The sequence below is a fragment of the Chenopodium album genome, chromosome 1 (assembly GCF_948465745.1).
Source record: "Chenopodium album chromosome 1, dcCheAlbu1.1, whole genome shotgun sequence".
Lineage (NCBI taxonomy): Eukaryota > Viridiplantae > Streptophyta > Magnoliopsida > Caryophyllales > Amaranthaceae > Chenopodium > Chenopodium album.
The window spans coordinates 18,025,077-18,051,174 of NC_137834.1; the positions used below are offsets into that span (position 1 = coordinate 18,025,077).

The window sequence follows — 26,098 nt, forward strand, 5'->3', positions numbered from 1 at the left end:
GGTTGGAATATTTAAATGGTTGTTTACTTCTTATTCACGTGACTTTTTTTTTTTTTTTTTTTTTACTTTTTAATGTAAACGTCGCCCTCGAATCTCTAACTAATGCCCGCAAAATAAACTAAAATTACAAATTTACCCTTTTTTATCAAAAAAAATTCCCCCTCAATTTACCGCCTCTTCATACTACTATACCCACCACCACCACCACCTCCTCCTCTTTTAACCACCAACTCTTACCTCCGGTTTTATGATCTACAATGACAAGTAAGGACAAAGGAAAGTCGATCGCCGACGGAGAAAATGTTTATTTTTTTATTTTTTTTGAATTTGCGGCAAACGCCTAGATTTTTCGTATGTCCTAGGCTCAAACGCCTAGTTCTTGTGAACAACCGTGTGGTTGTATGAAAAATCTGGGCGTTTGAGGTGAAACGCCTAGTTTTTTAGAATACCCTAGGCTGAAACGCCTAGTTTTTTCGAATAGCCTAGGATGTTTCGAAAAAACTAGGCGTTTCAGCCTAGGGTATTCTAAAAAACTAGGTGTTTCCTGGGTTTTGAATATTTTTAAAAAATTTATCGCGACGTACCGATTTCATACGGTTTGACGAGCCTTCTACAAGCGTCTAAGGTTGTGTTTCTTGTATTTCGTCGTTGTTCATAAGATCTAACGAAATTGATTTTGCAAAATTTTAAAAATTAGTTTGATTTTGAAACTCACGGTGGTTTGGGTGGTTGTTCGATGAGCGTTGGTGGCCGATGATCACTAGAGAGAACGGTAAAAAATTTTGTGTATAGTAAAAGTGTGAAATTGAGGTAAAATTAATTATTTTTTATAATCATTATTATAAGGATAAATACGTAATTTTATTTTATTTTGCGGGCGTTAGTTAGATATTTGAGGGCAATATTTAACAACCCCCGGAATTTAAAGTAATCAAGGTAGTATTATCATTTTATCTGCCATTAATTCAACTCCCAAGGTTTGAATGGTAGATAACTTCAAAAAAAAAAGAAAAAAAAAAAAAGGTTTGAATGGTAGATAAGATTATAATATTACTTTTTTTTTTTTTTTGAAAGAAAAGATGATAATATTACCTTGATTACTACTGTATCTTTGTTTGTTTTTTTTTTTTCCCTACTTTATTTATATAAAATATTTCTACTTGTATAAGAGTACTTTGTAATATATATATATATATATATATATATATATATATATATAATCTCGCCTCCCCTCTTCTAAAACTCTCGTCTCCTCTCTTCTCTCCTCCTCTTCTTTAGGGTTTCTCCAAAATCTTGGTCGTTTAGGCCGGAAATAGTCTAATTTCTTCGAAAATTAGACTATTTCGACCTTTTTCCTTAAATTTTCTTTAGTTTTGCAATTTAAATTTCAATAAATCTACACGAGTAAGTGTAGATACGACCGTTTCCCTATGGTGGAGTCGTTAGTTTTTGTTAGTTTAGTTGTTTGTTTATGTTTAACGTTTGTTTGTGTGTTAGGGTTTATCAACAAGGTAATCATCTTTTGCCCTATTGTCAGTTCTTTGGTAAGGGTTTGTTCGGGATCGCAACGGCTGTTAAGTTTTCAAATACATTCAAGCGAATCAGATGAAAATCATCCTTACGGCTACAACGAATCGTTAGACCGCCTCTCCGAAAAGGCTGTATATTCCAGCGATGTGTGCGAGAGATGTTCCACAGTGCAAGATTTTTTCAACGATCGTAGCTTTGATGAAGAAAACCCTCATTTGATTCAATTTTATGTATTTGTTAATGTATAGATGTCGGATGGCTTTTTATTAATGAATTGATTTGTTTCAAATATATATATATATATATATATATATATATATATATATATATATATATATATATATATATGGGTATATCTAGATTTAAATAAATGCATTGAAATAGGTTTTTCATAATTCTAATGAACTATTATGCATTGTGCCATTAAGGTAGGATTTAATTAAATAAGGCTCGGGTAGGGGCGCTTTGTTAAGTGAAATGAACTATTAAGTAAGCTCATATACATGTGAATGAGTAAAATTTTGTTGAAGATATGCTTTCGTACAACCATAACTACAAAAATTACTCATTTGCAGTAAAATATACATATTAAAATTTAATTAAAACGTTTGCAAAAACCTTTGTATACGCACGATTTATAAACTTTTACAAAAATTGGTTATTGTAAACCCGTAGTATAGTTGTTTTTAAAGCTTGCAAATATTTGCTCAAAGTTTTAAATTCAATACAGATAAGTTATATAGTAAATCTTCTATGGAGTACCACTCTTTTGCTTTCAGATAATTAAACTTCTAAACTATCTTTATTCAAACACACAGATAACATACTTGTTTTATTTCTATGACTTCAGAAATTTGAATCAGTTTTAACTCATATTCCGCGGTCCTTCAACTCCGTAAAAGATAAGCAATCTAATACACTCATCCAAACTTTTCATTAACATTGACAGCAATAGCAACAAATTCATTGATGATATATATAGTGTTAAATATATTTTGAATTATTTTGAAAATAGATAATTATCAATTAAGTTAAGTGGTCCATTTATCTTGGAAATTAGTTTCCTATGATCAAGGAAACTTATTGCCCATTATCCCGCTAACTTAGGAAACCACTCATAACCAACTCACGTAAAATAGGAGTTTTTGATAGCAAAACTTCCTATATATATGTAATTCAACGCGAGTCTTTATATAGCAACAAGGTCACTCCATCCAACTCTCAAAACAAAAAACACCATCTAAGTGAGAGTGAGGGTCTAGCACCAAAGTTGAGAAGAGTTTATTCAAGATTTTTGGTGTCGCAACGAGGTTGTTCGGGTCTTTGTCTTCCTCGTAGTTAACTTGCAATGGCTGGAGGTATACTCATAAATTAATGCTTCTGCAATCATGTTTGTATGTTTATAATTCAAGCTATGAACATGTTGTTTGTTATTCAATTCATGATCTAACATTTGGTATCAGAGCCTTAAAGGAACGTGTTCAAGAAAAGAAAGTGATCATAGAGCACATTAGTACTGGATTGATGATTGTTGATCCCTTGACCAAAGGCATGCCAGTTAATGGTTTTAAGGGTCATGTAGAAAAGATGGGACTTGGTTCCATCATGTGAAACATTTACTTGTTGTTTGAAACCTTTTTCATTAAGTTTTTTATATTTCTTGCATTATTTGAATTTATATATGTACTTTTAGAAATTTAGTTATTTCAATAAGAAATGTCATTTTGTTTGACCTAGAGTGAAGTTTAGGTTCACTCATTAAGTTATATGAGTGGGGGCAAACTGAATATATTGTGATACATGGAAGATTAGTTCTCGTTATTAGGGAATTCGTCGTTATGATTCATATATGAGTTTTCTGTTTAAATGGACAAAGTGGGCAAATGTTGGATATATTTTGAATATTTTGAAAATAGATAATTATCAATTAAGTTAAGTGGTTCATTTAACTTGGAAATTAGTTTTCCATGATCAAGGAAACTTACTACCCATTATCCCACTAACTTAGAAAACCACTCATAACCAACTCACGTAAAATAGGAGTTTTTTATGGCAAAACTTCCTATATATATGTAATTCAACGTGAGTCTTTGTATAGCAACAAGATCACTCCATCCAACTCTCAAAACACAAAAGCACCATCTAAGTGAGAGTGAGGGTCCAACACCAAAGTCGAGAAGAGTTTATTCACGGTTTTTGGCGTCACGACGAGGTTGTTCGGGTCTTTGTCTTCCTCATAGTTAACTTGCAATGGTTGGAGGCCGGTATACTCATAAATTAACGCTTTCGCAATCATGTTTGTATGTTTATAATTTTAGCTATAAACATGTTGTTTGTTATTCATGATCTAACATATAGAAGGCATTCCGACAAAGAACAAGAACTCGCAAAATGATTTCAAGTTCTACTCGATTGAGAAGAGGTAAAAGCAGGACCAAAGAGGTTATTCGATGAAGTACTGTCTGAAAAATTGCTCAGATTTAAGTGGAAATGTATGTTATTATGTTAATCTACCTGGCTAGGCAAAGCTATTTTACAAGTTAACATGTTGGTTTATTCTTCTATTAAGGGAATGTTTGGATTTAGAGGTAATACATTAAGGAGGTAATAAAAGTCCCATTTGAAAAAACAAAAGTAATTAGAGATGTTGTAGAAGACATAGTGTTTACAAATGAAATAAGGTAATTGTGCCATGAGAAAGAGAGATGGAGGGATTATTACTCTCGTAATGAAAGTAATAGTTACCCACCCTCCCTCTAGTGTAACTATTACCTATGTTACCAGGACTCGGGTACGGGTGTCGGACACGGACACGCGTCAAGGTGTCCAATTCGGCAAAGTCCAAAATTTTTGGACTCGGGGACTCACTCCGAAATTTGGACACGGGTGCGAGGACACGTGTGTGTGTGTGTGTGTGTGTGTGTGTGTATAGAGAGAGAGTAAGCCATAAGGAAGCCCAATTTTAAAGTCCACTTGACTAAAACTACAACCAATAGAACGTAGTAGTTTGAATTGTGTTTGAAAAAAAAAACAATAAAGGGAAAAAAAGATGTCTGATGTGGGCCAGGATAGAAAAAAAGAAACAACCTTTAATGAAAATAAAAAAGAAAATACAGGCTGTTAAATCATAAAGAGTAAGTCACGTGAAAACATTTTCTTTTCTTTTTCTTGTCTCTGTCTTCGACTCTTCGTATTTCTTCTTCACCTAAAAAACTCCCTGCACTTCAATGGAGTCTCTTTTCTCCATCACCCTCGATGCAAAATCAGAATGGCGTTTGGCTCGCTAGAGGCCCACGAGTAAAAGCCCTATAGTTTTATGTAGGGAATTATAGGTACTACGCAGCGGAAATAAACATGAATCATATTCATACAGTACCTAATCCCAAGATCTAATGCATAACACATAAAGAACATATAATCGTACCTTTGAAGCGTGATTCCACGTGCGATCGAGCAAGAATAATGGGAGATAAAGAACCTCAAGCGTGATTCCTCTACTTGGTCCACGGGCACAGATTAAGACCTCCACTAATGCTAGTTAGTTGCAATTGAACTCTTCAATTGACCTTCTACAGAGAAGTGCGAGCAACAAACCACCATGAACCACCACACGTGCCACCAAGGTGGCCGGCCGGAGGGGAGGAGAGAGAAAGCCGTGAGTTAGAGAGAGGAATTAGGGTCTTTGGGATTGGTTGCCTTGATGTCAAAATACACTGTGTGTGAATTATGACTGCTTGCTTGCAACCCTAGGCATGGATCTTATTTATAGATCTCATCTCTAAATAAGAGCCCATGTCAAAAGCCCAAAACTTAATTCCAATCTAACTATGCTAGCCCAATCCATTTCATGATTAGTTAATTGCTCATGAGGCCCATTAATGGGCCTCTAACTTGCTTATCCCAATACCCTTGTGTGTGACCTCATAGGATCCATTCTAGCGGGCTTTGGACCATTTGACTAGCCCAAAGATCATCTCTCATAGTCTAGCAACAGATGATGACGCCCCAAGAGAACGAACTTATTATCTCCATAATAGTGATCCTTGATATATCTAGTAATTGCACTTATCAAAGACACAACTCCTTCAATCTCCCACTTGTCTGAGACAAGTGCGCAATATTCAAATTCCTTAAGTCAATGTGTGTCGATTTGATAATATGATTGCATCTCATGTCGTGATCATATTAGTCTACAAATCTTTTCTTGAAAACTGAGTGAGAATTACAAAACAAATGGTTACTATGTAATCCATTTGAGCACGGCCATGCATTTTCTGAATTCTCCCTCTTCAAGGGGCCAAGACACATTCCTAATTAAATAGGTAGACTCTATCCAATCTTGTGGCAACCAAAGCTCCCACTCAACTTCTGAAATAACCGGGAAACACCCTTTATAATCTCCAGTTACGGGCAGACGTTTGAGTGTACCACAGCCATAACATCCATTGAATGAAATCAATGTTCCACTCATGTCAAAGGAATCCACTAATATATCCGGAAGCTCTATACTTGAACTTCAAAGTAGGTCTATAGTTCGATCATGCATCATTCATGTATATCCATGTGATTGACCGAGCCTCACTATGCTCCTATAGCCCATGAAACTGCGCTATCCAATCAATCTTACATGCTAGCCCACGAATTGAAATCATTTATGTCCAGTTTAATGATTCCGAACTAGGAACTTAAATAATATATGAATTTAGTTCACCTGTGGGGTTTCATTCACCAGGTCATCAACCTGATAAGCCCATCAATTCATAATTATTTTGGACATTTTATTTAATCTTGAAACCACGATTAAATAAGATTAAAACTTTGTTTCAATTGATAAACATAATTCTGCAAATGAATGTATTACATATGTAACTTGTTTTTCTCAAAAAACAAATACAACTTCTAATTACATTATTTGCCTCAATCCAGTTTCATTAGCATGTTTCCCATGCTTTGGAAATGGAAGGGGTTTATTAAGTAGAGTTCATGAGACATTCTCATAAACATGAATTTTGCAATTTCTAAATCTTATAATTATTTTCATCTCCATACACTAAGAATTTTCCTTCGCCCTTTCGCAAGGAACTCTGGAATTTCTAATTTGTATTCCAACGTTACATTGGATTTCGACTGAAATCTATCATCACTTGTTCTTAAAACATGTGAATCAAATAGACGAGTATAGTCCATGACATGCATGATGCATCCTTTGCAAACTGCATAAGGATCATCACTCAAGACCTTAATTTCATCAAACTTTCTCAAAGTATTAAATCATTAAGCAATGTGCCATGTTGCATGGGATTGAAACTCCTTTCAATATAACGTTGAACTTTATAAGAATCTTATCAATATAAGTTTCTTAACCAAGCTCAAACATCCATCAAAACCTATCTCTATAGATTTTGAATCCCAAATGTACTCATCATTCTTCTTCAAGATTTTCATACAAAATGCATTAGCCATCACTTGACCCTTCAAGAAATGAATAATTTCTCTTTATACTAGACCAAGAAGACTTCATAGCTCCCACTAAACATCTTGTACACACAAGACCTTTTCTTCATTTTACGAGAACATCAAACGATTTGATTTACTCACAAAATTAAGAACACTAACTCCATGATGTTATGCATCCCTAGGATTACTGGATCTTCAAACTTTTGATTGTATCATATACAAATCTTCTTTCATGAACAATTTCAAGAAAGTGTTTTGAAATCCATCTACCATATCTTATAAGGTAGTAATCACTAAAATATCTTTAATAGATCTTTGCAACATGACTAATATAAAGTTTTCATCGTAGTCATAGTCATACTATGAATTAGTTGAATCCTTTAATAAGTCTTTGCTTTAGTTAGAAAACATTTTTCTTTCTTGTCTGTTTTGCTTATAATGGGTCTCACCCAATTAGGCAAATTATTCAAGTGTCATACACTTGCTTACAGATTTAGAATCTATTTCAGATTTCCTGGTTTTTAAACCACTTGGAGTCATTACTTGTCAAATCATCTTTGTTACTTGCATAATCATCATGTTCCAAAATGAATATTTTAGAACTCTTAATCAATATGAAATCATATTTCTTTGGCTAAGTTTTACATATGCTAGTCATCATTGTGGGTTTTGATGCAACAATTGAAACTTATACAACAACTTTGTTTAGTTTCAATGAGAAACGACAATTGAGGATGTGCACTTGGAATGTACTACCTTCGACACATGGTTATTATTCCCATTACACTTAATGAGACCACGCGTTGTCACTTGTAACATGAGGTGAATCATGCTCATATTGTTGCTTTGATTCGATTACTTCTCAAATTTCTTCAAGATTTTCAAATCACTTTTCTTGAACTCTTTCAAGGATCTCAAACTTTTCGAGATTCTTATACTCCCACTTGCCTTTTGAGGAGGCACTTTTAGCATAGGGTAAACCAACCATGGTTTGAACCATGTTTGTTTGTTGCTTTTCTCGAACTCTTTTGAGATTTATACTACTCCCACTTGACCTTTTGGAACAATTTCCATAAGGGCACCTACTTGAGCAACAAACATTTTGTGCTAAGTATGATTTGTGTAGTAGTACCCTGTGCTCTGTATAGGAATTGATCGTGCATTAAACGATTTAATACAATATTTATTCCTTGCTTTGTAGAAAGACTTAATAAGAACTTTTCTTATCCATATCACATATGAAGTCTTTGCTACAATTTGATTTGACTTATGTAGTTTGTTTAGTTTTGTAGTTTATCTTAAAAGTATATCCTTTGAACAATGGTTGGAAGATAGGTAATTTACATCCATTATCAAAATATATCTTATATAGATTGATAGCTCCCTTCATAAACACTTCACAAGGTTTTCTTTCGGAGTTTGTCGACTCTTGGATGTTCATCAAGGTCTTGGCTTAAATTCTCATTATTACGATCATATCGCAATACTTTGAATGTGTTGCCAAGTATATGTCTTGACTTAAATTTTCACAATTACAATCATATTGTAATGTAATAATTATCTTGTCAAGTTGATACTGAACTTCATACTGAACATTTTGAACTTTTCAAAATTTTCACTCTTATGCTTCAACTAAGCACGTGTGATCATATCACAAATGAAGTTTTATTGTGCGTCTCTAGTCTTTGAACCTTTGGTTTTCTTACATCAATATGTATTCGACCTTGAGTTCACATCATCATTTCTCTAAATGGTGATTTTGTCAAAATTTCAAATTAGAATGATAATTACATATATCAATGGATTCATAATCTAATGATATTGAAAGTCCATCCCTTTAGATCTTTCGCATGCAATGTTCATTTTTGTTCGAATTATTTGACATTTTAGAGACAATTCATTTATAGAATGGTTCAATTATTTCTATCATATAGAACTTTGAACCTATTTAGCAACTCAAAACACATTATGACTTAATGAAGCATAAAATAACATTTATTCCACGTTTTTTGAATCTTCGATGCTTAGTCAGTACTAACATTGAATGTTGTTTTGATGATGGCAAGAATGAATAACATTTATTTAATTCTAGCCAATAACAAGGTAAGGTGAAACATAGGTTCTACTTGTAAAGTTGCAACTTTTGCTTCCAGACTCGTAGACTCTACTTGTGAAGTAGCAACATTTGCTTCTAAACTTGTAGATTTATTTCTCCCTTATCCATACTTCTTCATTTAGTTCAACCATATTGTGCAATGAGTGATCTAAACAAGACATCATATGTCCAAGAAGTAGCAATATGCTAAACCAATTTTTATAATATACTTATTAAATTGGAACATTTCCATTCTTTTATATGAGGTAATTTCTAATCAATTGGAATTGGTCCATTTAATTTGAAACATTTGTTGTTCATAACAACTTTTAGCATGTAAGTAGTTCTAGGTTTGAGAAGTAGCAACTTGTTTGCATTTCTTGGCCTATAACTTCTTAATTCAATCCTCATATATTCCTAAACTTTTCCCATTTGAGCCACTTAGAACACTTCTCTTAGGTTCAAAATGATGCTTTTCTTAACTACTTTAAGCACATTTCATGATTTTGCTAAGTCTATTCAAGCATCATTCATATTAGAGTTTAATCGACTATTTAACTCTTATATAAAGTGGATGAAGAATAGCGTCAATTGATCAACTTTTGATCATAGAGATTTCCAATCACTTTCTTATATTCAATCATATTGAAGATAAGAGATGTTATTGGACTTTTATACTTGTCTTTTAGAGGGTTTGTACCTCCCATCTCATTATATCCCTTGAAACGCTTTTCAAAATGAAGATGTGTTGGCATTTTACTCAAACATTTTGAATAAAACCAACCTTAGACATGTGACATGGATTTCTAAAACTTGCCTTTTAGAACCATCTTAGCAAAATTGGAATATAGTTTTATGGATTATCTTTTAACCTTTTGAGAACGTTTCTCAACTTTATTTTCAATCGAGGAGATTATATATAATAAAATTAGAATGACATGTTACTTAAAAGTAAACGCAAAATTCAATTATGTTTAATAAAAAATTTAAAGTACCATAAACGGTTTTAAAACTGGTAACTTTAAAACATTTATTCAATTTTAATTGATCCCTATTGAATAAAATGATTCCAAGATCCTTTATTTGTGCAATGATTGACCGGACTTTGGCCCTACCATCAACCATTACATTTTCAAGGTGAGTAAACTCTTTATTGATTACAACTCTTTGTAATTCTTGGTTGAATAATTAACCATCACATGTTTAATTATTACCCTCAGCTTCAAGGTTCTAAACTCTTTAGGTTACCTTGTTGAGTATAACCAATCAAAAGTGTAAAATTTGTTTTACCCCCACTCCCCTAAGATATAATATGACACCCTTCTTTGGCTAAATATCGAAGGTTTCATCGGGTTTTTGATTGGAAAAGCAACCTCAATATTACTGGGACCTAGATTTATTATGTTGTGATTAAATAGTGAACTCTAGCGCATCATCACAAAACATCAATGAAATCTAACATGCATAATAAACTGAATGCATAAGCAAGACATAACATGGCCCCTAATCCTAAGAAACTAATAAAGCAAAAAGCTCCCACTTGAACCTTCATGGATCTCATCCACCTTGCTCCTTTGGGCCTTCACTTCATGGGCTTCTTGGATTAACTGTAACCTGTAATTTTACTCTATTCTATCTACTACTTAAATAAAATGAAAAAAAATTACAAAAATACTTTATCGGTACGTAGACCGTGATATGTCTATTTTATATAGTATTTTACCCCCGTCCCTTGGTCATAATTAGTAGTGTTTTTGGCTCTTTAGAGCCACTTTTATTACTAATTTGTGTGTTCTAGTGTTTTCGTAGTTTTAGTTGTATTTTACAGGAAATTGCACTCTTGGAGCATTTTCCCGGGCCTTATTGGATCGACTACGGAAGCTAGAAGAACACGACCACTTTTGGAGCCCAAGACCGGTAAGAGTCGGTGATTAAGGGCTCGGTAATCGGGATACCGAGGTTTGGACCGAGTATTCAAGACCCGAAGAGGAGATCCGGATTGGGCCGAGGAGTCGAGCTCAATCGGAAGTCCAAAGCCTCGAGGAGCCGCAAGGGCCCGATCGGGCAAGCTTAGCTCGATCGGGCAAGATGCGCAGCAAGCCAAGGATGTGTGGCCCAAGGCGCGCCCGATCGTGCGAGGCTTAGCACGATCGGGCGGTGCTGCTGAGAAGAGTGTGCTAGCAAAAAGGCGGGCCCGATCGGGCGGCCCTTCGCCCGATCGGGCGCGTGTTTCTGGAAAGGCTCTTTTGACGAGCAATTAGTTTCTAATTAGGAGTTGTTTTAGTTAGGTTTTAAGTACGTTTTTTGAGGTCGATTAGGGGACTTATCTTCTCTCTTAGACTTTCTCTCTCTACTTAGTTTTCTCTCTCTTAATCTCTCTCTAAACCTTTGTTCTTATTTCTTTCATTAATTCCAGATTTATTTTGGTAACGATTTCTTCTCCCTTAATCTTAGTTATTTATTCTATTCCTCTCATTATGATTTATTTTATTACTTTGATTAGTTTAGTTTTTAATATGTGTGAGTAGTTTAATTTCTAGGGTTTATGGGGATCTAATAAATAATATGAATGAAGGGGTAAATTATTGTTGTTGATTATCAATGCTAGATTAATTTCCTTTTGATTGATTTAATGCTCTGTGACTAGATTAGGTCTATCTTTTATGCATGAGTTTGACAATATTGATTCAAGAATCGATAGATGAGAATTAATGTTTAGGTCTAGTTTCAATAGGCAAGTTAATTTATAAATGGTTAAGTCAAGATTCGAGAGATGAGATTTAATACCGGTAAATTAATTGTGTGATTGTAATACGTAGCGAGAGCCCTTTACAATCTGGTTAATTGATGCATTGATGATTGACTATTATTTATTATTGGTATTGCATGATAATTTCTTATTGGATTGTTTTAATGTTTTACAATTGCGGCTTGTAAAAGTATAGCAATATTAAATTGATGAATCGAGCAGATGTTAATTTGATATTAAAGGCTAATTTCAATAAGAACTTAGATCTAGTAAATTGCGAGAGCCTGTTAGATCTATGTTGATTAATAAATTGCGAGAGCCTGTTAATCATGTTATTTATGCAATGTCAATGATTGATTACTATGTTTTACCCTGGAGTGTTATTTATTGGTGAACCTATGCCCTAGATCCTTTTATATATTGTTTTATTCCTATTCTCAACCTTAGTAGTTTAGTTTCTTGCTCAATTATAAATATTGGTTACTTAAATAATTTAGATTATAATAATTAATTAGGAGTAAAAAGACTTGTTTCCCTGTGGAGATTGACCCTACTTCCCTATCTACCTTAGTTAGTGATTTAGGTAATTATTTTTTATTAGGGGATACGACTTTACCCTGTCAGACCGTATTAAGATTACAAAAATACATCACGATTCGCAGATCGTATTTAGTAATCTACTGGGCCATACTAGTCATTATATAGCAATAAATAACATCATATATTATAAAATTGCCACATAATAAATCACTCATCATGCTTTCCTAAACTACAACATCGAATGTTCACAATTAAGGAAACATGACACCAAAAATATCTCATATTTTTTAATTAATGTAATTAGATAATATCATATATTATTCATGACCATCAATAAAATATCGTATATTTTAAATTAGTCATGAGATAGAATCAAATCTTATTTTAATCTTAAAAGATAAATCATATTTATCCTCAAAGATTATCCTAACAATGTTAGGAAATTCTATCCTAATTACTAGCCAATCACAAAATTTTAAATCAATTATATCCAAAATTAATTATGGGATAATCACATTATTTAAATCAATTATTATCCTTTTGGAATATGCTCAGAATATCCTAACAAATCTTATCCAAAATTAACCACTTTAATTATGGATAATTACCAATTTAACAACTTTAAATATGGATAATATCAAATATAACAACTTTTGAATATTTGATTTTATCCTAAAATAAAAGATTTTATCCAAATAAAACCAATTTTATCTTTTAAAATAAAAGATCATATTTTCAAAATATTTTATCTTATCCAAAATAAAACTGATTTTATCCCAAAATAATTCACAATTATCTTGAAATAATTTTTAAAATAAGATAATTAATTTTTTTTTTTTTTTGAAAAAACCGCAAGCCACCACCGCCGGCCACCGTGGTTGGCTAGCCGAAGCTAGCCACGGTGGCTGGCTGCCATAACAGTAGCCACTGCCGCAAGGCAGCAGCGGGCAGCTGCTCTGGCAGCCGTGGCAGAAGCCGTGCAACACTTGCACGTTGCTGCCCACAGCCACCCCGACCTCCGCCCTCCCCTTCCCTCCCTCTTGGACCACCACCTGGTCGGCAGCCGCCGTGGCTGCGCCACCCAGCCGCGGTTGCCGACCAAAATAATAATAATTTTTTTTTTTGTTTTTAATTTAATTAAAATAACATTTATTAAAATTAAATTAAATCAGTCCATAAGATTAAAATTAAATCACATTCAATCTTAAAATTAGGGTTCTTCATAAAATTAATCCCAATTTAATTCTAACTTTTAAAATTAAATTGATCATCATACATAAAACACTTTTATGCATAAATTAATCCGATTAAAATTATGAATCATAAAATAAATCGAATTAAATCAAAATCAAGCACAAAAATCATATTTTAGGGTTAGGAATTTCGAAAAATTCGAAAATTTAGGGTTAGGGTGTTCGGAAATTTCGAACATACTAGGGGCTAAAATTCGGTCTCTTCATGGCTATTTTGAGCATAATTAAATCACATTTAATCGATTCCAAAAGTTTAATCACATTAAATATAATAATTGAACCATAATTAAATTAATCTCCCTCTTAATTGAATTAAAATTGTGGACTATCAAAGAATTATAGTCAATATGCGTAAATGCAATAGGCTAACTGATACCACTGTAGGGAATTATAGGTACTACGCAGCGGAAATAAACATGAATCATATTCATACAGTACCTAATCCCAAGATCTAATGCATAACACATAAAGAACATATAATCGTACCTTTGAAGCGTGATTCCACGTGCGATCGAGCAAGAATAATGGGAGATAAAGAACCTCAAGCGTGATTCCTCTACTTGGTCCACGGGCACAGATTAAGACCTCCACTAATGCTAGTTAGTTGCAATTGAACTCTTCAATTGACCTTCTACAGAGAAGTGCGAGCAACAAACCACCATGAACCACCACACGTGCCACCAAGGTGGCCGGCCGGAGGGGAGGAGAGAGAAAGCCGTGAGTTAGAGAGAGGAATTAGGGTCTTTGGGATTGGTTGCCTTGATGTCAAAATACACTGTGTGTGAATTATGACTGCTTGCTTGCAACCCTAGGCATGGATCTTATTTATAGATCTCATCTCTAAATAAGAGCCCATGTCAAAAGCCCAAAACTTAATTCCAATCTAACTATGCTAGCCCAATCCATTTCATGATTAGTTAATTGCTCATGAGGCCCATTAATGGGCCTCTAACTTGCTTAACCCAATACCCTTGTGTGTGACCTCATAGGATCCATTCTAGCGGGCTTTGGACCATTTGACTAGCCCAAAGATCATCTCTCATAGTCTAGCAACAGATGATGACGCCCCAAGAGAACGAACTTATTATCTCCATAATAGTGATCCTTGATATATCTAGTAATTGCACTTATCGAAGACACAACTCCTTCATTTTATTACTTTTTACTTCTTCATTTTTGTTTAATTTGGGAATTAGGGTTTATGCCGAATCCGAGGAGAAGTTGACGAATTGGACACGAATTTCGTGTCCGAATCCCATACGCGTCGTGTCGACGCGCGTTCGGCGGCCAAAATGCCGAGTCCGATTAACAAAGACTATTACCCCCAACATGAGAGTATTGATTTCTCTTTCTTCACCTCACACCATACCATTCATCACTACATAATTTTTCTTGCAATCACACCATCACTATCTCCTTCCCTATTTTCGTATTCATTTTGCTTAGTTTGACTTTTATACCCTAGTAATATATCTCCTTCAATCCAAGCATTGCCTAATTGTTAACTCGCCTTTCTGGAAACAATGAATGGACAATGTAGGACTATGTATAGAACACTGTGTTGAATAATAGAACCAATTACACAGCATTCAATTGTTAAAGATATCGAGTTATGATCGATTCTGTCATAAACTCAACATGCGTTTTCTTTTGCTCTTCTTCCTCTCTTAAACAAAGTTTATGTCCTGTCATATCCTGTCAAATTGCTTTGGCGATTGTTGGCAATGTGTTTGCTAATAATTCTGTGATTTTGCATCATATAACTAGGAAGAAAAAAAAAAGAGCTAATAAGCTACTCGTATCATTCAAACAACTCAAACTTCAAGCTAGCTGCCTTTCGAAATTAAACTCTGCAAGTGTCTCAATCCCTACAATATCCAATATTAGATTAATAGAACCATTCTAAAAAATCAGTTAACTCTACTGAAGTCTAAAATTAAATTCCTAATTATGCTTCTCCGTTCGCCACAATTCATTTCTTCCAAAAGTGCAAGATAGCCGGAAAAATCTTGACATACTCATAATTTGTAACAGAGCTCAACCCCCCGACAAGGAATCATTTCTATAGTTGTATTCCAGAAGTATTAGCTACTACTCGTAATTACTCAACTTTGCAGAACGTTTGCTCAGATTGCAACGCATACAAATCTCCTTGCAACATCTTCAGATATAAACATATGATTTTACCTATCATTCAAACAAGACGTCCAACTCGAAGCTTATTTCAAAATCAATTCAATCCGTGCTCAAGTACTGTGGTTTAAAGACTTTAAACCCAACAATTTTTTTTTAAAAATGAATAACTGCATTTTTCTTAATCTTAAGTAATCAAACCATCTGTTTGCTTCTCAAATTCAACAAAAAAGAACTAATATAGTATAACGGTTTATGAATTCAATTACAAAAGAAACAAAAAATTATTCCCAAATTAAAACACCAAACACTGAACGGAAATAATTGCCATATCAATATCGTAATTTGAATTACTAACGTGACAATGACAATAAATTTTGAACGGAAATACAACTGTTACAAAAAAAAAAAAATCAACAATTGAATCTCAAACATCAATAATGAGTAATAACACAATCTCTTTACCCATTTATATATATTTACAAAAATTACAATCATACGAGTATAAAAAAATTAAAATTTTTTTTTTTTTTAAAAAAAAAAAAAAAAAAAAAAAAAAAAAAAAAAAAAAAAACAGATAACTTGGTATTAAGAATCAGAAACAAGAAGGAGAGCCTTGGACTTGAATCGAAACCTGGGATTTCTGGGAATAACTTGACTTGGCCCAAAATGAAATTGACCAGGTGTATCAATCACAGGAGGTCCATCATCATAAACATAGCCCAAAAGTTTAGCACAATTTTTGCACTTAATTTTGGTTCTATTTCTATGAATTCCCCAGTAATTTAGGGTTTCGAAGAAGGGTTTAATTTTGTCCTCTTTTTCAAAAGTGAATTTTTCCGAATCGATCCATGAGAAAGAGAGGGAGTTTTTGTTTCCGGATTCGAAGTAGAAATCGGGAGGAAAGAGATGGTTTGTGAAAAGGTTTAGATTAGTCGAGCACACTTTGCAGCTGTATATCGTCGCCATTGACGGAGGAAGATGGTGGAAATGGCATGGAAATTGGGTGTTTATTTATAAATCGTTGCTTCTTTTTTTTTTTTTTTTTTTTTTTTTAAGGAAATCGTTGCTTCATTTTGAAAAGTCGTCTGTTGAGGGCTGTAAACATTTGATAATTCAGCAGCGGAATAGCGGATTACGTACTTCTAGAATTTGTTTGTAGTTTGGGTTTGGGCTTCGGCCTTGATTGGCAAATAGCTGTTGGTTGGTTCACTTGGCTTGTTTAACTAGCTGGAATGTTTGGCTGTTTATAATGGCTTTTGAAATTGGTTGTTTATAAAAGTGTTTGGTAAATTAATTGTTGGTTGTTAGCTGTTTATTAGGTAATTTGTGGGCCAACAAGCCAAAAGCCAACAAAAAAGCTACTCAAAGCAGCTTTTTCATTTTGGCTTAAAAGCCAGCTTTTTCGCTGACTAAAAAGCCAATTACCAAACACATTTTTTGGCTGTTTGACCACTTAAAAAAGCCAAAAGCCAAAAGCTAACCAAAAAGCCAATTACCAAACATGGCCTTTGCCTTCTTTCGTACCTTTTTTTTTCATTCATTTTAATATACTTGTACAATAATACTCCTACTAATTAATAAAATATTGTAATTTATTTTTTATGGGTTTTTCTATATAGTAACCCTGTTTTTTTTCACTTTTCTACGTTGTGCCTCAACATATATCACTTTCTACACTGTAACACCAATATATTTTTTGCTTTCATACGGTAGCCTGGTTGTTATCCTGCCGTTAAAAAATTTCGTTAGTGGGCCCACTCTCCATTATTAGTATTTTTTTATCGATTTGCATGTTAAAAAATATTCCGTCAAAGGTTTGGGGGGCTAATTTGTGCTAGGATTCCAAATTGAGCTCAGATTTGGCAAAAAAATAATGTAAATGCCTCGTTTAGCGTATTAAGAAATGTTTTGATTTACGTGTTCATATTTTAACACACAAAACGAGGCATTTACGTTATTTTTTTGCCAAATCTAAGCTCAATTTGGATCCCCAAGGGCCAAAATAACCCTCAAAACCTTTAAAGCACTACTACAAAATTGGCCAAAGAGACCGTCCAAATTAGCCAAAGAGACTGCCTTAGAGGCGGTCTCTAGCACAGCGGTCTCTTTGGTAAAGAGACTGCTTTATTAGAGGCGGTCTCTAGAATGAGAAAGCTAAGACCGCCTCTTAAATACAAGCGATCTCAATTTTTAGGAAATTGAGACTGCCTTTATAAGAAAAGCGGTCTCTGTTTTAAAAAAACTGAGACCGCATGTCTTAAATAAGCAGTCTCTTTCTTGAGAAAAGTGAGACCGCTTTTCAACTCAACGGGTCTCTTTGGTCTCATTTTCAATAAAAAAAATATTTTTTTTTATAATTACTCGTACAATTCATCGATATTAACATCAATAATAACTGATTTAATTTTATTTATTTATTCCATTATTAAATCAGAAGTAAAAAAATAATTCTTGTATTTCATACACTCTAAAAATTATGTACAGTTTACAGATATGAATGAAAATTCAACACACAAATAAAAATAAAATTTTCCGGAAATGATGACTATAAAATTCCCAGATCTTCTATTGCAGATTTCTTCAGTTCAAACTTGAAAATTGAGAGATCGTTACCTACAACCACAAATACAAACGCAAATATTATTATCCTGAAAATAAAACATAATAAGGAACAGATTGAAAATGAAAAAACAAACATTTTAAAACGAGATATAAAATAAAATTAGTTTACAATAAAAAAAAATATGAGAAATTGTTCAATTTAACTAACGAAATACGAGAATTAGTTTAAATTGATATTGAACACAAAATCAAAGCAAGAAAAATATACTAATATCAAAGACAGCCTAATAAAGAACAATTCGTCAAGAAATTCTCAAAGGAATAAAAAAATACCAGAACTTAAATCTAAAGCGCTAAAATCGAAATTGAAAATGGAAACAAAAACAGAAAATCAAATGCAAAATTAATAAAGACGAAAATTACTAGATCTGACTAAGAAAGGTGTTTTTAAATGAAAATATCATAATAAATTGGCGAAAATAGGTTTTGAAACAAAAACATTTATAAGTAAACAAACAATCTACTTTCATGGCTAAACAAAAATTCGAACAAATTATTGTTTTTTAACAATAAAAAAAGGATGTTAAAAGGCAATAATTATAAGAAATTTAGATTTTTCATCAAGAAAAACCGAAAAAGGTGAAGATTAACACTTAATAACGAAAAATAATACAAAACTCACCTTGGCAATATAGATCTTGAAATTTTGAAACAATAGAGTGAAGATTGAGAAAGAAGTAAATGATGTAAATTTCATTTTATTTTGTGCGAGATTCGTTTGAGAAACCAGAAAAATGAGGAAGATGGATCGAGATGAGAAGAGAGAGAAAGAAAATCAGAAATGAAATGAGGAGGGTGAAGAGCGGCGGAGGACAAAGTGAGAAAGTGAAAAAGTTCTAGCTAGGGTTTGGGACTTAATTAATGGGCTTGTGGCTGCCTACGTGTATATGGGAAAATAAATTCGAGAGACCTGTTATTTAGAATAACGGGTCTCTCTAATTTCTCACATTTAAAAAAAAAACATTCAAGAGACCGGTTATTATAATTGACCGGTTTCTTGGTTATTACGTGAGACCTGTCATCTAAAATGACGGGTCTCTCTATATTCCTCGATTTTTTAAAAAAATCCCAAGAGACCTATTTTCTTTAATGACGGGTCTCTTTGATATTTCGAGAGACCTGTCATCCAAGATAATCGGTCTCTCCTCTATAAGAGACCTGTTATGCACTTAAGCGGTCTCTTAATTTGGGTCTCTTTGGCCATTTTTGTAGTAGTGAAGGAATATTTTTCAACGCGCAAATCGATAAAAAAAATATTAATAATGGAGAGTGGGCCCCACTAACGGATTTTTTTAACGGCAAGGTTACCGTATGGAAACAAAAAATATATTGGGGTTACAGTGTAGAACTAGATTAGACCCGTGCGATGCAAGGATTATAAAAATTATTGAAATGAAATAGCTTATTGCTATTATTTATTTTCTTGTATATACTTATAAGTTAAATAATAAAAGGTATGCGACTATCATCATAAATTACAAGAGTAACAAATTATAAAAATGAAAGCCAATTTAGATATCAATTTATTTATTCCAACCAAAAATAAAATTTATTTATTTATTTATTTATTGAAATGAAAATGATTAAAAATAAAAAAATAAAATAAAAAAAAATCAATTCCTCAAAAAAAAAAAAAAAAAAAAAAAAAGACAAACAAACAAAACAAACTATAAAGTGCATTTGGCGGGAAAAATTTTCATGAGAAAGTGACACATATACATTTGAGAGAGAGGATGATGTCAGCAGATTTCTGTTTTAGTAATTAGTTAATAGAAGTAATATATGTTGGGGCACAACGTAGAAAAGTGAAAAAAAAAGGGGGTTACTATATAGAAAAACCTATTTTTTATTTATAATTCGTACTAAACTGAATTGAAATTATTTTTTCTGTAAAAAAATTATCTTTTCCGTAGAAAAAAAAAGTTGAAATTATTTTTACTAACCTTGAATTATTTTTATTAAAATGTATTTTTTTATCTAGTCTCTACTGTATTGTTTCTTCTAAGTTAATGATTTTTACTGAAATGAATTTAATTTTATTTTTTTACATAGGATTGTATCGAAAACTATGGCTAATAAACTGAAGCCATTTTCACGTGATATTATATTAGTAATCAATTTATTTTTTTTTTGTTTTGAATCGACTTAAAACAGACAACATCGCTTTAAGAAAATTTCATGCCATGAAAAGAAAAACAAAGAGGGGAAAGATATATAGTACTTGGATATGATTAAAGCTTATGAAAGAGTTAAATGATTTTTTTTCTACGGAAGGCTTGGTGATCCAAAAACTCGATTTTGCGAGGTGGTGGATGAGTCGCATCGTGGATTGTCTTGCAAGTGTCTGTTTTCTATTATCACATGTACTTTGGAGAAAAAAAGTGAGTGGGATCAAAATAAAGATTTAGTGGTGCCCTTAGCTTAGAGTATCACATTTATTTTTTGTTGATGATAACAATATTACTTGCTAAAAGCCTAAAACTAATACGTTGGAGGAATATTCAACCGTTGTTGATATGATCTGGACTTATGAATGAGCATTAGACTAGAATTTACTTTTGATAAGACAAAGGTAACTTTAAGCAAATGTGTACCTGTTAGTCAAAGAACAGAGATACTTGAAACTTTAGGGTGCGAGAGGTGGATAGACATGAGAAATATTTGGGTTTACCGACGATTATCGGAAACGCAAAGAAAGTTGTGTTTTGTAACACCCCAATAATTCTCCCTTTTCCAAACCACTTACTTTAAATAAAAATAGAGGAGAACCATTGGCATGTTACCGCCACGTGTTAAAACGTTAAGGCTTTATCAAAGTATTAGCAGCAGAAAAACTAAATCAGTTATAAATAAGTTTCAAAACCAATAACCAAATTAAATGCTACAAGTTGGAACCATTAAGGCCCTTATTCAAAACCCATCAAAAGTAGTAAGTAAATAAAACTAGAGTTCAAATAAATTCTAATCAGAAGAAGTAGTGTAGAAATAAACCGAGTTAGAATAAATTCAAACTTGCAAAAGAAAATAAACTGCGAACATTAACCAACTCTCCACTCAAAATCCCACAACCCTGATGCGGATGCTGCATGTGTAAGAACCTGTGGTTAATCTGCTCCCCAATATTACAAGTGTAAAAATTGGATCATCACAGGGTCATTGAAAGGCAAAGGCCATGACCAAAGAAAGACACACACAAAAGCACGCAATCAGAGTACATACAAGCTGCAAAACAGAATAAGAATTCCATGATATGCTACTAATAATCAATCATCATGCATCATTAAGTTATAGACTCAACACACGACTCAATTATCAATTTTATTAAGACTTCACTAGTTAATAGTAGCTAACTCATTTCAATTTATTCATTGGATTAAGCAATAGACAAGGTTGTCCAACCCATGCTCCATTTGGAACATCAATAAAGAAAACCCCATGTCTCCTTTCGGAAACATCAATAAACATCCAACGACCACGGGCGCGACTCTGTGACCGTAGTTAGTATGAGATCTCACCTAACTCCTAGTTTTTACAAAAATATTTGAAATAAGAGACTCGTAGATCAGATGGCCTCGAGAAAAGTACACGGCTAATACCCCATGTACCCCAACCTCTGATTGTCATTACTCCAGATGTGCACCAATCCAGAGTTTTATTGCTCATCCATCTTGCATTTTACGTGATTTACAAGTTTAGACTTGGTGATGACTCATATGCAAACAATACAATCAATCTAATATCATTTCAATCAAGTAAACAAGTTTCCAATTTCATTTCTTGATTTATTAGTAACAAGCAATTTTTATTATTTATTCCATTAACTACCTCGGTGTATAAACACCTTGAGTGCATAAGGCATCCCAAAACCTTAACCTCGTCTTACAAGACTTGAATTCTTCCTTTACTCATCCTATTTCAATAATCATGAATGAGTAATAAATAAATCATTCCACATACTTACATACCTTTGCCTCTAATCGCACCTTGCAAAGTTAATGCATAAATAATATTTGCCAAGTAAAATAGTGCACATCATTCGGAAATCACAATGTATAATCAAACAATTATTCCCAGTCTTCTCTATACATGATACTAAGTTCTCGTTTCATTCCTAAATATGCTTCTAATTTAAAGGCAAGGTTTCGTAACTCGTACGTACCTTGAGTAAACGAATTGGATGGCCACTTAACCAACTAGAATTCACCTCCTATAAAGACCTCTCCTAAACCAAACAATAAGGTTTCAATCAATACTCAAACAACCAAATTTACAGCAATACTAACTTACTTTTAAACCTTCAAAATCCAATTAAACAACACTTTAAAACCTTCCCTTTAATTAAAATTAAAGGCTTATATAGTTCTTTCAATTTTCTTCATAAAAACCTTAAAATACACTCGTATACATGAAATTACAGCAAGTTTAAAGTTTTATAAAAATCTGAAAATTTATTTTACACATGAAATCTCAAAATTATAGTAATCTTTGAAACTACCTACATTATATATTAAGTTAGTAGGCTTTAAACACCAAAGCTCACCAATTCAATGCATTTATTTATTTATTTATTTTTTACATCGACCAATTCAATGCATTTAGAGGCTTAAAAAACAATAATCTAAAATCTGAAAATTTATTCTCAAAACTAATCTTCAAAATTCAATGTTTTATACTCACAAAATAACCCCAACAACTATTTGTAGGGATTAGAGTCATGAAAATATGAAATTACAACAAATAAAACCCAAAATTAAAAGTTTAGGAAATCTGAAAATTTATTTATAACCAAAATAATTGAACTTTAACACAATTTAAACATAATATGATCAAGTAACTTGATTAACACGTATTAAGCCCTAAAACCATGTCAAATCAAGTTTTAAACCCTTATTTTCTTAATTATACAAATCTGAAAATTTATTCAATGGTGTAAACATAATATAACTCATAAAAATTTAGTCTTTTAGAGTGATTAAACACTATTAAACAATAATAATAACAATTCAAAAACCAAAATTAAATAGAGATTAAAGCTTGGAATAAATTTATTCAAAAGAGAAGGAAAGAAGGAAATAGAGAGAGAGAGAGAGAGAGAAGCAAACGGTGGCTGGTTGGGCGGTGGACGGCGACGGCATCAAGGAGTTGCCGGTGGTAGTGCGTCGGACGTTGGTGGCTGCGAGGCTGCTTCAATTCTTTTTTTTTTTCTTCTGTTTGATCGTGAAAGCAGAGAAGCAAAGGGGGAAAAATGTTGGGGGTTTTCTTTTGTACGTAAGATTGAGATTTTTATTTCTCAAGGGCTTTGGCGGCCTAGGCCTTCGTAGTATGGAACATTTTAACTCGGCTTTGTTGGCTCGTCAGTGTTGGCGCCTTCGGCAGAACCCTCAGTTACTTGCTTCTCGGGTTATCTCTGCCAAGTACCCTACGCTCTTTTCTCTAACTGCGGGTCATGTTCCTCGAGCTTCTTGGGGTTGTCGTAGTCTCTCCGTTGGGATGTCCAGTTTGATTGCTGGTTTAGCTTGGAAGGTGGGTAATGGTTTGCAGGTCCGCCTGCTTGAAGATGATTGGGTCCCTGGGGGGCCGGTGCACTTCAGAGACAGTTTTTTTGAGTCGGATCCTCTGACTCATGTTTCTTCCATCATTAATCTGCGTACCTACGCGTGGGATCCTTCTAGGATTCATCGGTTTTTTGATAGCTCTTCTGCGCTCAGGATCCTTTCTTTGGAGCGCCCTCAGCGTCCGATGGACGATTTCGTTTACTGGAAATTTAGTCGGGATGGGCATTTCTCGACCAAGTCGGCTTATGCAATGTTGGTCCAACGTTTTTTGGCCTCTATTCCTAGCACACCGGCTTCAGCAGGGTGGTGGAGGTGTTTCTGGGGGCTGTCGATTCCCCCGAAGTTCAAGATTTTTATTTGGAAGTTACTTCATGGGGCTCTTCCTTTATTTGATACTCTTGCTATTAGAGGAGTTCCCGTTTCCCCTCTTTGTGTCTTCTGTCGTCAGTTACCCGAAACTACGGCACATTTGTTTCGTGATTGTTCTTTCACGAGTTCGTTTGTCATTGATGCCCCTCCAGGCTTTGTTCCGTCTCGGCCTGCTTCTCCTTTTGTTCAATGGGTTACGGAACGGGTTTCAGATTTAGCTGCCACTGGGAATTCGGATTCTCTCCTCTTTTTCATCTCGTCCCTTTGGGCAGTTTGGTTAACTCGCAATAATCTGGTCTTTCGTAATGCTGTTTTTTCTCCGGCTTCCATCTCTGTGTTAACTGAGGATTGGTTCCAGAGTAGTAAACAGGCAGTCTCCTTCTCTTCCTGGTCTTCGTCTCATCAGCGTTCTCCTTCCCTTCACCGGGTGATCTCTTCTTCTGCCTGGCTTAAAGGCAGTGCTCAATCGTCCCTAGGAGTCTGCTTAATTTTTGATGGGGCTTGGGATAAGTCGGATAATACAGCTGGAGCTGGTTGGATCCTTCGCGATTTCAGTTCATACATGGTTCTGGGTGGGGGTGCTCGTGCGTGTCGGACTTCTTCTGCCTTCCAAGCGGAATTGCAAGCTTGTCTTTCGGCTCTCCGGGCTGCATTGGCAAGGGTTTTTTTTGAGTATTTCCGTCTACACTGACTGTTCTTCTTTGTTTACATGTCTGTGTGGTTTGGGATCTGATACTATAGACTGTTGCTGGTTGCTTCAAGATATTAGGCAGGTTTTGGATAATTTCCAGGCTTGCAGGTTGCAGAAGGTTCCTAGGTTTTGGGTTGCTCCTGCTCACTGGTTAGCAGTTCGGGCGAGGCGTCGGCATTTCCTGTTTTGGTCTTTTTAGTTTGTCTTTCCGTGTTTGTTTAGTTCTTTGTTCTATTAGTCAAAAAAAAAAAAAAAAAAAAAAAAAAAAAGAGAGAGATTTTGGAGAAGGGGAAAAAGTTTAAGTGGGTATAAATAATAAGAAGTGGGTTTGTGGGGTTTCCTAATCCAAATGCAATTAGGATAATTTGTTTAGGCCCAAATATGTACCAAAGTTTAGGAATAAGGGGTAAAGTTGGGCTTTGAGTTAACTTGGACTAGGCTCTTAATTTGTATGGGTAGATTGATTATTGTCAATAGTTAGTAATTGCTAAATAGCTTAAAATTAATTTATTATTTTTGAAATATTTATAAAATTATAGTAAAATAATCATATAATTAATAATAAAATATAATTATTATAATTACAAAATCATGGGGATTACATGTTTGCTTACCTGAAGTAGAGAATTTGGAAGAAGTTGAATAGGTGAAATGAAAAATTACTCTCCAAGATTGGGAAAAGAGACCTTATCAAATCAGTGGCACAAGTAATTCCCACCTATATGATAAGTTTTTAAAAATCTTGGTAGGATTAGTTGATAAAATTCATATTCTACACTGAAGAGATTTTGGTGGGGTTCTAGGGAGGATGTATGAATGCTCAATTGGCAATGTTGTGAAAAATTATGCCTTTTGAAGGCAAAAGGTGGTATGGGTTTATGTGATTTGAAGTGCTTTTGTAATGCTCTCTTAGCGAAACACTCATGGCGACTTCTCAAGAATAACGGTACTATAATCCATGTTATTTTGAAGGCTCGATACTTTAAAAGGTCGGGGTATTTTAAAGGCAAATAAGGGACATGACCCAAGTTTCTCTTTGAGAAGTTTGGGGGTGCAAAATCTATATTATAAGGGATGGCTTGGCATGGAGAGTCAATGATG

The 26,098-nt window shown here is 33.8% G+C and overlaps 1 long non-coding RNA gene across 1 annotated transcript; it reads right to left on the bottom strand.

Annotated features, from left to right (window-relative positions):
• Positions 1-18,197: 18,197 nt before the first annotated feature.
• On the bottom strand, positions 18,198-19,145 carry LOC145569856 (uncharacterized). Its single transcript, XR_014096352.1, has 2 exons — positions 19,005-19,145; positions 18,198-18,373 (listed from the first exon to the last, which is right to left on the bottom strand). It is a non-coding gene; the product is annotated as an uncharacterized LOC145569856 (long non-coding RNA).
• Between the last annotated feature and the right edge of the window lie 6,953 nt (positions 19,146-26,098).